Raw genomic sequence first — 12285 nt, 5'->3', positions numbered from 1 at the left:
CTGAAGAGCAGGTGGTTGGCAGGGAGATTTCCTGCAAGCAGGAGACAAGAAAACACTTCAGGACAGCACTGTGGACTCCTTCTGAGCAGGAATGAGATGCAAATCTGCTCAAGCAAGCCTGTGGTAAAACTGTGAGGCCTCAAGCTGATTCCTTTGAAGCTTTGTTTTCTGGGGGGGTCTTAGGCCCTTCTGGGCACTGCCGCCTGTCCAACTTTCCGCTTGTACTGTGCCACAGCATTTCTTGGGCTATTCATTTTCTCATGCTCTGTCCCAGTCACATGATGCAAAAGGGGACTTGCTGGGATGTGCCAGTGACCAGAGTCCCTTGAGAGGTAATCATTGCACACGAGGGAACAGAACCTTGCATCTGCCCACTCCTCTCATATTGCCTACAAGTCCTCTGTTGACAGAGTCAACCCAAAGGCGTTGTTTTGGGGATGATGATGAGAAATGAAGAAAGAAAGGTTACTCCTTGCTTTGAAAATGAAAGGAAGCCTTGGCACAGGCTCCTAGACTTGTTACCATCTACTCGGGGTGACTTTTCCCATCAGATGAAAACACATTGGTTCCCTGAGATGGGCCAGCTGTTCTCAGGACCCCCATGGAAATGGGGGCAAGTTTAACTCGGAGGTAGCCACTGCAGGTAGGGGTGCTGGGCTGCCCCAAGGTCTTGTTCCCTCCGGAGATTGCCCATATTGCGGAAGCCTAGTGCCTCATGCTACCTGAGGCCACCTGGGCACTGCCACCTGGGCTCCTATGCCCTACCAAGGAGCACAGGAGGAGGAGAAGGCACAAAGCCCTGCCACGAATCAGCTCTTCCACTACCTTGCTTGCCCCTGGAGTCAGCTTTTCTCCTCTCCTCTTCCCATGTGGGCTTCACAGGTGCCGCGGGCTTCACGCGGGGTTTTCTAACTACCCTCTCAAGCTTGTACCTGGACACAGGAAAAACACAGCAGTGTGAAGGGAGGGCAGCCCGCTTCCTTTGCACCTTGGGCAAAGAATGGGGACGCAGTGGCACTGCGGAGCTACTGTGAAGTCCACCCTTTTCCAAAGCAGAAGATGCAGAATATGCCACATCCTGGAGGACTCCATTAGCAAGCTGAGTAACATCAGGAAGTCCTCCAGTGCCTGCAGGGGCATCAGCTTCCCCATCCTCCCTGGCAGAAAGCTCATTTTCACCTCCCTCCCCTGTGCTGCCATGGCAGACCATCTGCCATCTCCTGTGGCAGCCAGGGGCTCACAGGCAAACATACTCACTCTGGAAAGACTATGACACGGCCACAAAGGGTGAGAGAAGCAGCAGTTTTGGTGCCCGACAGGACTGAATCCCTCATCTCTGGCATCTGCAAGGTGAGAGACACAGGGGAGATGATGCCAAGAAAACGAGGTCCGTGCTCACAAGGGCAGCACACTTTCCCATGGCTCAGAGAAGAACCTGCCTCTCAGAAATGCTGAAACAAAGCACTCGCTTCCTTACAGCAGCCCCTCAGTGCTACAGCAAAGCAACTGGAGGGAAATAAACGAGAAAGGGCAAGCACACTGTCAGGCTTTTTGCAAGGCTGACAATCCAGAGACTCAGCCCAGGGACCAGGTCTTGCCTCATGCCGAAGGCCACGGAGGCAAGCACAGCGGAAGGCATTTCACTAGCCAGGCTTCCTGGCTGCTGTGGTTTCCCTGCTGGCTTCAGCTGACGCCTCCTGAGCTGAGAACAAAGGCGTCACACGTGCCCTTAACCCCACAGTCTCTCCTAGCATTCAAATGGCTGCCTCTGCACCCTGGAGGAATAGAGGCACTCAGCCCTTCCTTCCCCTTTGCACAGCGGGTAACAACTGTGAGGGCCAAGCCTCTGGTGGGTGTTCAAGGAGCAGCTGAGGGCCCTGCTCTGGGACCCACTGGAACAAAGGCTGGAGAACAGCCTTGGCCCAGAGAACAGCCTCAAAAGACACCACGGACTAAGACAGAAGGAAGAGACAGAGCTGGGAAGCAGGGCACGGCTCGGCTGCAGCACGAAACCATGGCTTTCTGGGAGGAGACAAATCTAAGGGGAAAACAGACCGCAGACCTGCCCTTTTCTTTGAATTTGTCCCTCACCACACTGGAATGGGATCCTGGGCAGGAGGGAGCTTTGCTTTGACCCAGGACAGAAATCCCCAACGTCTTCTATGTCACCAAGTCCTCTGAATGCCAGAGAAGAGCAGTGCAGGGAGCTGGCATTACTCGAGGCCACGACTAACCACGCGCCCAGAAAGGTCATGGCAGGCCAACCGAAATCCACTCACTCGCCCTTTGCTAGGATTCCCAAAAGATTAGAAGCAGCAGTGGAGAAAGGGAAACCTTACCCGGAGAAGAGCTGCTGTCAGCTGCCCAGTCCCATTTAGCCTTTGCAGAAAGTCTCTGTAAAACCTCATTTTCACGTCTTTTCCTTGAATGACAAGCAGGCCAATGTCCTTCCACACAAAGGCAACATTCTTCCCGCTCTTGAGGCAGCGAGAGAAAAGACACGTGCTCTCTTCTATGCAAGACTCCACTGTTTTCCGAGGAACAGAGATGTGCGAGGCTATGCGAGCATACTTCAGGGGCTCGGCTTGCTTATGACCTAGGAAGCAACACAGCAAGAACACAGTGCCTAACAAAGCAGTTCAGCAGGCTACAACGGAGCATTGGCAGCTTTGAGGTCTTCCCGCAAGACACTGCTACAGAGCTGTCGTCTTTAACCCTGCTGGTAAAGCTCACGTGGGAAGCTGATGCCATGCCTCCCGAGGAGAAGGTCAAAGCACTCTGCAACCGGATGTGCCAAGAGCACAGCAATGCTTCCTTCCCTACACAGGGAGAAAGAAAGGGCCCTAGCCATCTCCTATGAACAAGAGACACGATGGCAGAAGAAGGAGAGGAGAAAGGAGGCCACTTCCCATGATGGGGGAGTGGGTGCCACCACGGCACTTGTGCCCGCACTCAGTGCCTTCCAGGTTGGGAGAGATTTGGCTGTGCCATGTCACAGGGATTCAAGGAAGAAGGAAAACCCAAGCACTGCCTCGCTCCTCTTTAGATCCTTCCAGTCACCCGCAGCACCCTCAGCAGTGCACAGCAAACATCCCTGCTTTTGGCATCAGAGGGCTCCTGCTGCCCCACAGGCATCCCCAATGTGCACTACAGCGGCAGTGCTGCTACCACTGACCAGCAATCACAGAACAGCTGCCCTCTCATGGCTTTGCATACACACTACTGTTCCCATCTCTGCTTCAGGGCTCTCTACAGCTGCCTGTGACCTAATTCTAAGGAGCAGGAGAATGGATGCCAGCATTTGCCTTTACAAGCTCCAGCGTGGCACAAACACGAACCAACGGTGTTAACTAAATCTGATGAGAAGCAGCAGCCCCAATACATGTGGCATGTAGCCAGCTGTGAAAGCAAGTCATGCAGAGAGCGAGTGTAATTGTACTGTGCATTAGGATGTCCGGAGTAGTCAAAAAACAATCTGAAGCTGTTCTCAGGGCCTGGTGAAGGAATTCCAGATTTCTAACAGTCACTGCTGAACAGCACTTATGCACACCCCAAAGATGCCCCAAGGGGAAGCCAAAGTTTCAGCCTGTCTTCTTACCAGGAGCATAGGCGTTATCATCGGAGAGGCCCTGGACCTCCGCGATATTCTTTGACAGGCGGAACAGGGGTCTGCGCACAGTCAGAAGACCACGCTTCCCACCACCAACAATCTGTTCCGTAACAACATCGAAGGTCCCAAGGCGAATAATTCGGACTCCCTGAAAACAAGAAGGAAGAGAAGAATGAGGAGGCTCTTCGGTGGACAGGCTGGTGACTTGTCAGGGCATGGGGATGGTGCTCGGTGCCTTTCCCTACTCCTGGAAAGCTTTGGAGAAGCCTTGCAGAAGGTCTTGTGAAGACCTTTCCCGAGGTTTTCACCCCTCTCCTCTTCACCCTCTCAAAAATACAAGTAAAAGCAGAGAAGCCGTCCCTTTGATACATAAGAGCCAGAAGAAGGGCTTCCTGGCGAGGCCCAGGAGGGCAGACCCACCTGGTTCAGCATCAGCTGCTGTACAATGTAGTCACACACACCTTCCCAGACAGCAAGGGTCTCTGGAAAAGAAGGGAAAGACACACCATGCTCTGGGTGAGCCGGCTCACAACCATTCAGCACGTGCCTAACCAAGGAGAGGCGGAGGGCAGGCATCATCAAACAGCACCCCCTCCCCAAACTAACCCCATTCCTCACAGGGGCCGTCAGGCTAGAACCTGTCAACTGACCCCAGCCGAGGTCGGGACCTGAAACAGAGCCATTAGGCATGGAGATCATGCTACCGGACATCCACAGTGTGTCTCCTAGGTCAAAGCCTGCTCTGCCAGGCTGGAGGTACAAGGAGAGCCAGTGGGAAGGACTCGAGGCAGTGGCTGGGCTCCTGGACAGAAAGCCCCACTGAGCTGAGGAAAAGTGCAAGGGTTCATTTCTAGCACAGCAGTTTCCTGCAGCCTCTCCAGAGCCCAGCAGGAGCTGCAGGACCCCTCAGCCTTCTTCACACAGCTCTCCTTTCCTGACAAATGCAGCTCTCACACGGTGAGCCCCTCCCTAGGGATATTGGCAATGGATTTCCACCCCAGCGAGAGGATGCTGCTGTGCCCGTGGGAGTCCGGGGGCTCAGGGCATCCCCTGGAGGCTCCCCTGTGGGGCCAGCTTCCCCATACGGCATCCCTGCACACGCAGGCTCTGCGTGGCCACCCAAGCAGCTCCACCTCCTTCCCACACCAGGATCTCAGGTGGGTGATCCCCACTGTGAGGCCAGCAGCGACCCTCGGGGCAGGGACTTCTGCCTGGGGTGCCCCAGGACAGCAGGGGTAGCATCAGGGCCAGGAGCCAGGAGTCCTGGTGGCCACACTGGCATCTGAGCCAAAAGGCACCATCAGTCAGACCATCAGACCATCCAGCCTCTCCCCGGCCCCCGGGTTTCCACAGCCATGTTCAGAGTTAAGGATCTCTGCGACAGCTCCTGGGAACGAGCTCCTGAAGTCTTTACCCTGGGCGGGGAGTGTTGGCACCCTCTGCCCACGCCGTGTCCCGTGGCCAGCCTCCCAGAGCTCCATCTTGGTCCTCCTCGCCCTGGGTCAACCCCACAGTAGGAGGTGACGAGGAAACAGCTCCTCTCCTCCTCCTCCTCCTCCACACTTCACCACAGCCCCACGCTGCCTTGGCCTCCCCGCCACTGAGGCTCCGTGGCTCCTGGCAGCAGAGTGGTGCCGAGAGCAGTCCCAGCGTCTGGGCTCCCTCGGGCTCACCGGGACGTGTGGGGAGAGGCCAGGGTGGCACGGGAGAGGGGAGCTGTCACTGTGACCCGGGATGTCCCCTGTGACCACTGCTCGTGTCACAGAGGGGGCACACCCGCCTCCCCCCTGGCGCCAGGGCCCCTGGGGGGCCAGGGCTGGCCCTGCAGCAGGCAGGGGCTGCACAGGGTGGTTGCAGGGCTGCCCCTGCCCCCACCCAGGGGCAGGGATAACCCAGACGGGGGTCCTGGCCGGGCCGGGCACTGCGGCTGCACTCACCCCAGCCATGGCTCGCACACAGGAAACCTGGCTGGGAGGGAGGGCAGTGGGCACTGCCCCATGCTCGCCCCACCAGGACACAGTGGAGGTGGCTGCTGCCACCGGGGCAAGGAAGCGCTGACAACTGACTGCAGGGAAATGTCCAGCAATTACTTGGCAGGGAGCAACAGCTCCTTCTTGGCACTTGAACAAACGGTCCCTCCCCTGGCCCGTCAGCTTGTTCCAAAAAGTTGCAGGGAAGCACTGTTCAGCGCTGTTAACCTGGAGACGTGCTTGAGACCTAGTGCCTGCAGTGCATGGGGGGGCTGCGATGGGGCCTGGGAGCCAACGCTCCCCTCGGGAGACGTCACCTGGAGACACTCGACTGTCTCTGTGGAGGGGTCCTGAGGGGCTGTGAGCACCCTGCAGCCAGGCACAGCCCTCACCACGGGGATGGCACTGAGGAAGGGCCACTGCTGCGGGAGGGGCTGCCAGGAGAAGGGGCGCAAATGCTGGGGGCTCCCGCGGGCCAGAGATGGCCCAGGCCGGGCCAAGCCTTCCTCAGAAGCTGCTGGCATCCCAGAGGAGAGTCTGGTCTCATCCTCTTGACACCCTCCCTTCACACACTTGTACACGTTGAGGAGATCCCCTCTCAGTCTTCTCTTCTCCAGACTCTACAGGCCAGCTCTCTCAGCCTTTCTTCAGAGGAGAGATGCTCCAGGCAGCCCCTCATCATCTTGGTAGCCCTCCGCTGGACTCTCTCCAGCAGCGCCATGGCTCTCTTGTCCTGCGGAGCCCAGAATTGGACACAGTACTCCAGGTGAGGCCTCACCAGGGCTGAGGAGAGGGCGAGGATCACCTCCCTCCACCTGCTGGCAACACTCAATGCACCCACCCCAGGATCCCATTGGCCTTCTTGGCCACAAGGGCACACTGCTGCCTCATGCTTCACTTGGTGTCCACCAGCGCTCCCAGCTCCTTCTCTCCAGACATCCTTTCCAGCAGGTCAACCCCCAGCCTGTCCTGGCCCATTAGAGGTCTTCCTCCCTAGGTGCAGCACCCTGCACTTGCCCTTGTTAAACTTCAGGAGGTTCCTCTCTGCCCACCTCTCCAGCCTGTCTACATCCAGCTGAATGGCAGCACAGCCTTCTGCTGTGTCAGCCACTCCTCCCACTTTAGTCTCATCAGCAAACTTGCTGAGGGTGCACTCTGTCCCTTCCTCCAGGTCATTGAGGAATACATTGAACCAGACTGGACCCAGGACTGTCCCCTGGGGGACACCGCTAACTACAGGCCTCCAACTAGACTCTGCTCCACGGACCACAACCCTCGGAGCTCGGCCATCCAGCCAGTTCTCAAGCCACCTCACTGGCCACTCCGCCAAACCACACTTCCTGAGTTTACCTGGGAGGATGGGATGCGAGGCAGTGTCCAAAACCTTGCTGAAGTCCAGGCAGACAACACCCACTGCTCTGCCCTCATCTCCCCAGCCACTCATCCCCTCCGAGAAGGCCATCAGGTTGGTCCAGCATGAGGTCCCTTTGGTGAGTCCACGCTGACTACTCCTGACCACCTTCTTGTCCCCCTCCACCTCAGCGCCCATGCTCTGCCATGGCCCCGCCCCTCCCCGCCCCCCCCCACACTACGCACGCGCACTGCCGCCCCCCGCCTGTCCCTCCTGCAGGTCCCACCCCAGAGGCCCCGCCCCCTCCGGAGCGAATGGGGGAGCGCGGGGTGGGCGGGGCGGGGGCGCTGGAGGCGTCACTTCCGGTGCAGGGGGCGGGGCTGTGTGGGCGTGGCCGCCGGCCCTGGTGCCGCTGTGGAGGCCGGGGAGAAGCAGCGGAGCCAAAATGGTTGTTGCCGGCTGCTGCGCCGGGAGCCGGCGGGGTCCCGGGGGCTGGGGCGGAGCGGGGAGCGCGGGGGCCCCGCTCTGGCCGGCGGCCCCGGGGCGGCGGGAGTTGTCCTCCGGGGGAGCCTGCGCGGGAGAGGGAGACGCTGCGGCCGGGAGCTGCTGCCGGCTGCCGTGGCCAGGGACGGGCAGAAAAGAGGGCTGTGCAAAGGGCAGGGCCTGAGCGCCTGTCTGCCTGTGCAGGGCTCTAGCGCCTGTTGGACAGCTTCCTTGTTGCGCTGCCCTTGCTAAGGAGGAAAGTCAAAGGTGGGGCACAAACGGGCTCTGCCCTGCTAGACCGAGGAGAGGGATGCGAGCACCCCCTGGCGTGGAGAGCCTTTTCAGAAGGTTTTCCGGCCGGAGCCCGGGTTTCCTCTTGGTTTCCAATATTCCTCAGCACCAGTGTCCTTGTTCCTTTCTCCCAGGCCCTTGGTTAAACCTCCGGTGTCAAGACCGAGCGTAACCCTCTCAGGGAGGTGTGCATTGCTGTGGGGGGTAGCTAAGCATAGATGGATTTTTTCCTTGCTTCTGCCTTGTGTCCATCCATGTTTGCGGGCTCTGGCTGCTGTAGAAAGTCCAGTTTTCCCCTTTCCTTCCCCAAATTGTGAAGAGAAAATGGATCCTCCTGTGTCATCAAGGTATTTCTCATCCCCCAAGCGTTTGACAAAGGGCCGAATGACGTTCTCACGGACGTTGAGTGCTCTCCTAAAACTGGAGCAGGGTGTGCTTGTGGGTGTTGTTCCCACAGCCAGGTACTGAGACTCTATTTCTCCCTGCAGGTCACCTGGAGACGGTGGAATTGTACTTAGCCTCTGCTGGAAGGCTGATGCTGGCAGGCAGTGCCTGGAGGCAGCTCGACTGAAACTTGTGTTGGGCTAAAGGTTCAACTGGAGGACACAGCAATGTGTTGCCTGCTTGAGTTTGGCCTTCTGAAAAAAACAGAGTACGTGGAATGAGAAGGTGTTTTTATAGGAATAGATTTGCCTTTACCATCTACCCCCCGATAGATTCTGTCTGCCTTTAGTAGTATATTGATGGCAACTCTTCCCTGGGTAGGGTGAAAGGTGCAGTTAAGCATATCAGTTCTGTTGTAGGAAGTTTTTGTGTAGCTGCCGCAGGAGGGAGATAGTCCAGGGGTGATGGTACAGGCTGCCTTTGGGAGCAAAAGCGTGGAGAAGAAGGGATTTTGTTGAAGAAAGCCTGAAGAAGCCTCCGAGGGTTTCCTTGTTGTTTTGAAAGCAGCTAGAAGAGACCTGAGAAAGCGCTTTCAGTCTGTGTTGCTGTAGCAGAACTCTTTGCAAGACTCCAGCTTTGTTTCAGCTGGCAAAATGTTTCAGCTGACCGTTGCCTTCTGCCTAGTGCGGAAGTGTGCAGCTGACTGAGACTTGTGGAAAGACCTGGTTCCTGAGCCCTGCTTTAGCAGCAGGTGATTTAAATGGGTGCCTGTGAGTTGCTTTTCTGTCTTTTATTGCAAATGAACAATTTAATTTATTGTAAACAAACAATTTCTGTAATTCAGAGCAGTGTCCCTGCACGCCAGGGTGCTGTGTGCATCAGGACCATGCCTTGCAGGTGGGCAAGGAGCCCTCAGGCTCTTGCCACCCTGTGGGAGAGGTACTAGCCTCTCAGAGGACTGGGAGGAGGAGGCACAGGTCCCTTGCAAAGTGAGGGTGCTGACCCGTGCCTGGGGCCAGGGCCGTGCAACCTGCTAGGTTTTTCCCAGGGGAAAAACCTTCCGCGTGTTCCTGGGAGTTAATGGAAGTGTCGCTTCTGTTTGAGAACATGAGAGGGCAGCAGCAGGGAGGTGGCTGGGGTTTGTGCTTGTGAGAGGACTTCTGCCTGAGTACCGGATAGGTCAGCAGCAGGAGCAGCATCAGCTAAGCCACTGTGAGGTCCCGTCAGTCTGAGCAGCTGATCAGCAGGAAGAGGGCTGGGAAATTGCTTGTGGGGACACTTCTGTCTCTGCAGATGAGAGGCCAGAAATGCGCTGGCCTTGCAGGGCTGTTCCCTGCTGGGCTGGGGCACTCTGGGGAGGCCTGAGCCGCCCCGAGGCGGCGCTGGGCAGGGGGCTTGTGTGGGCTCCCACTGCCATGGATCCAGCAGGCTGCCTGGAGTCCACTGAGTAGACTCAGCACTGAGTTCACGCAAGCAGGGGTTTGGTTGGTTTGGTTGGGATTGTCTTTCCACACTGAAATAGACTGCTGTTACACTTAAAAACAAGATTTATCAGCTCGTTCCAATGAACCGCACACCACACGCAGCCTTGACAACACAGCTCATGCAGTTGGGTGGTGACTCTGTTCACTTGTGTGGGGACAAGTGCTCTGTCATGAAATATATGTATGTGTGTATATATATATGTATATACACACACATACACACATATTATATATGTTTGCATAGAGACCCCATATGTATGGTGTCTAGGAACTACAGAAGGCATTCCTGATGGTCAGCTGTTTTTATTCTTGGGAGAATAGGGCTTTTCACCACTGCAGAAATAGCCTCAGGCAAATCAGGGGATTCAGGGGTGCCTTGTGGAGACTGTTTGTAGAGTCTCCTTGGCTGGGCGGTAGGATGGAGTTTTAAGCAAATAGCGTGTTGCCATTAAATCAAAAAATGCAAGATAAGGCATTCCAGCCCTAATTTAGAAGCTGTACTAGTGCAAGTGAGGCATGTGGACTATTCAGGGGAGTGAACTAATCTCTCTTGTCTTTCCGACAGGATAAATCATATCGTAACAGAGGATGCACTGCATAGTGGTGAAGAATCAGCTTCAGGGTTTGAAGATGAGTTCTGTCATCAGATGCCCAGTAGACGAAACAGGTAACTTTGGATTCCAACTCTTCAGAGTGCTGGGTCTTTGTAAGCAGTCCTTGCTGTTGTCAGCGTGAGGGGATGTAGAGGAGGGAGTAAAGACAAGTTTGTCAGGGAGGGAGGGTTATCTCAATACATGCAAGAAGTAAGCACAAAGATAAATCTAGGTACGAAAGTTCCAGGAAAGTACATTGCTATTGTGGATCAAATGGAAGGACCCAGCTGCCTTTTCTTGCACATAAAAGATCCACAGACTATTGGGACCCGTTGATTTAATCCAGGGTATTGCTTCAGTAACTCAAGCCCAAAGAAATGTGCTGTCTCTCCTTTTAGATAAAAAACCTATACAGATTTGTGTAGCCCTCTTTGCCCTTCCCACTTCCAGCATTGTTAAAACAGCAGTGAATTATGTAGTGGGAATAACATTGCACAACTGCATGTGTTTCGATCCCCCCTTTTTTCCCCCTAAAAAGGCTACTCTGCTCCCGGCATCACGAAAACGAGTGTCTGGGTGGTGAAGAAATCCCGGCGGGTGCGTGCTGAGGGAGAAAGTTGTACTTCTCCCCCAGATCAGTCACCTGAGCCCTTGTCCCTGCGTGCATTTGGCTGGCCAGTGGCCGTGTGTTATGTGAGAACCATCACTTGCCTAGACAGCATAGTGGGGAACCAGCAGACATGGTGGGGCTCGGCAGGATTGCTTAGGGGAGGTGTGGTATGAGTCAGCCAGAAAATGGGCTGTGGTAGTCTTCCTGATCCCAGAAGAGCTTGTTACCTGCTGGAGGATGGAGACTATTAACAACAACAAAAGTGGCGGGGAGGGGGAAAGAGAAGAAAAAACCAGTAACATCTCTGCCTTCCTTGCTAACTTTATTTTTATATCTCTTTCTTTGCAATTGCTGTTGTTGAAATGCTGGTTGCCAGCCAGCATGGTCCAGGGCAGGGCTCTAAAGAGCTGGAGAGCCAGGCTACAGGCCAAGGTCTCCTTTGGAGCCTGCAGCAAGACGTGCTTGGGAAAAGTTGGCAGTTCATACCCTGGGCCTGTCAGGTCTGCTTGTTAACACCACATCCCCACCACCTGTCGGGGCTCTGCTTGGGCCTTTGGAGGAGCTTGTTGGAAGTTGTGGAGGCTTTGCGGGGACCCCCGAGGAACTAGACGGTGCTTGCTGCTAGCAGGAAAGGAGAGCTAGGCAAGGACAACTGCGGGAGGCCTTGACTTCTCCTGGGAAGTTGTAGCTAGGTGTGGCTGCTGCTAAGGAGCAGCACCTGGGTTGCCCCTGAGGAGAGGGAGTTGGGGCTTTTGATCCAGGTGGCACCACCTTGATTGGGTCACTGCTAGGCAGAGGCCTCTAGAAGAGCCAGGCCTAGAGCACAGTGAACAGAGGCAGCAGTTTGTGCAGGAGGCACCTTCCATTTCTGGTAGTGGTGTGTGCTTCCTCAGGTGTGGTCATGACATGCTGCAGAGCACCTTCCCCAGTGGCTGCTGGAGTTGCTGCATCACCTGTGTCTGAAGCTTCAACCCAGACAGACCCTCTGACAGCAGATGCAGCTGTAGAGGTGTCAGGCTGCAGGGAGTGCCTGGGGCCTCTCTGTGAGGCCTGGGCTGACAGTCAGCTCTCCTGCAGAAGGTGTGCTCTGGTTGATCAGTTGTATTGGCAGGTAAAGGAGTCAGGCAGGGAGGAAGCCAGTAGGCTGTGCAGCATCCAAGAAGATGAGTAAGAGATGGACGGGGTATTCTCGGAGACTGTGCAGCTCCAGGAGTCCCCACCCCGCACTGCAATGGAGTTGCTGGAGGGCTCTGTACCGTGTGAAACAGTACATCATAACACTGTTGAAGAAGGCTGGAAAGTGGTCACTTCTTGTAGCAGGAGAAAGGCTCTTGCTCCCCCTCAAGACTTGCCCTTGAGGAACAAGTTTAGTGCCCTGCAGGCTGAGGAGGAGCTGGGCATGACTTCAAGGGAAGCTACTGGCCTGACAGACCCTGTGCCATGCGGGAACACCCGGAAGAAGTGGCGAGTGATTGTTGTGGGTGACTCCCTGCTGCAGGGGACAGAGGC

Source organism: Struthio camelus, chromosome 28 (assembly GCF_040807025.1).
Source record: "Struthio camelus isolate bStrCam1 chromosome 28, bStrCam1.hap1, whole genome shotgun sequence".
NCBI lineage: Eukaryota > Metazoa > Chordata > Aves > Struthioniformes > Struthionidae > Struthio > Struthio camelus.
Note: the sequence above shows the minus strand (reverse complement) of the source record.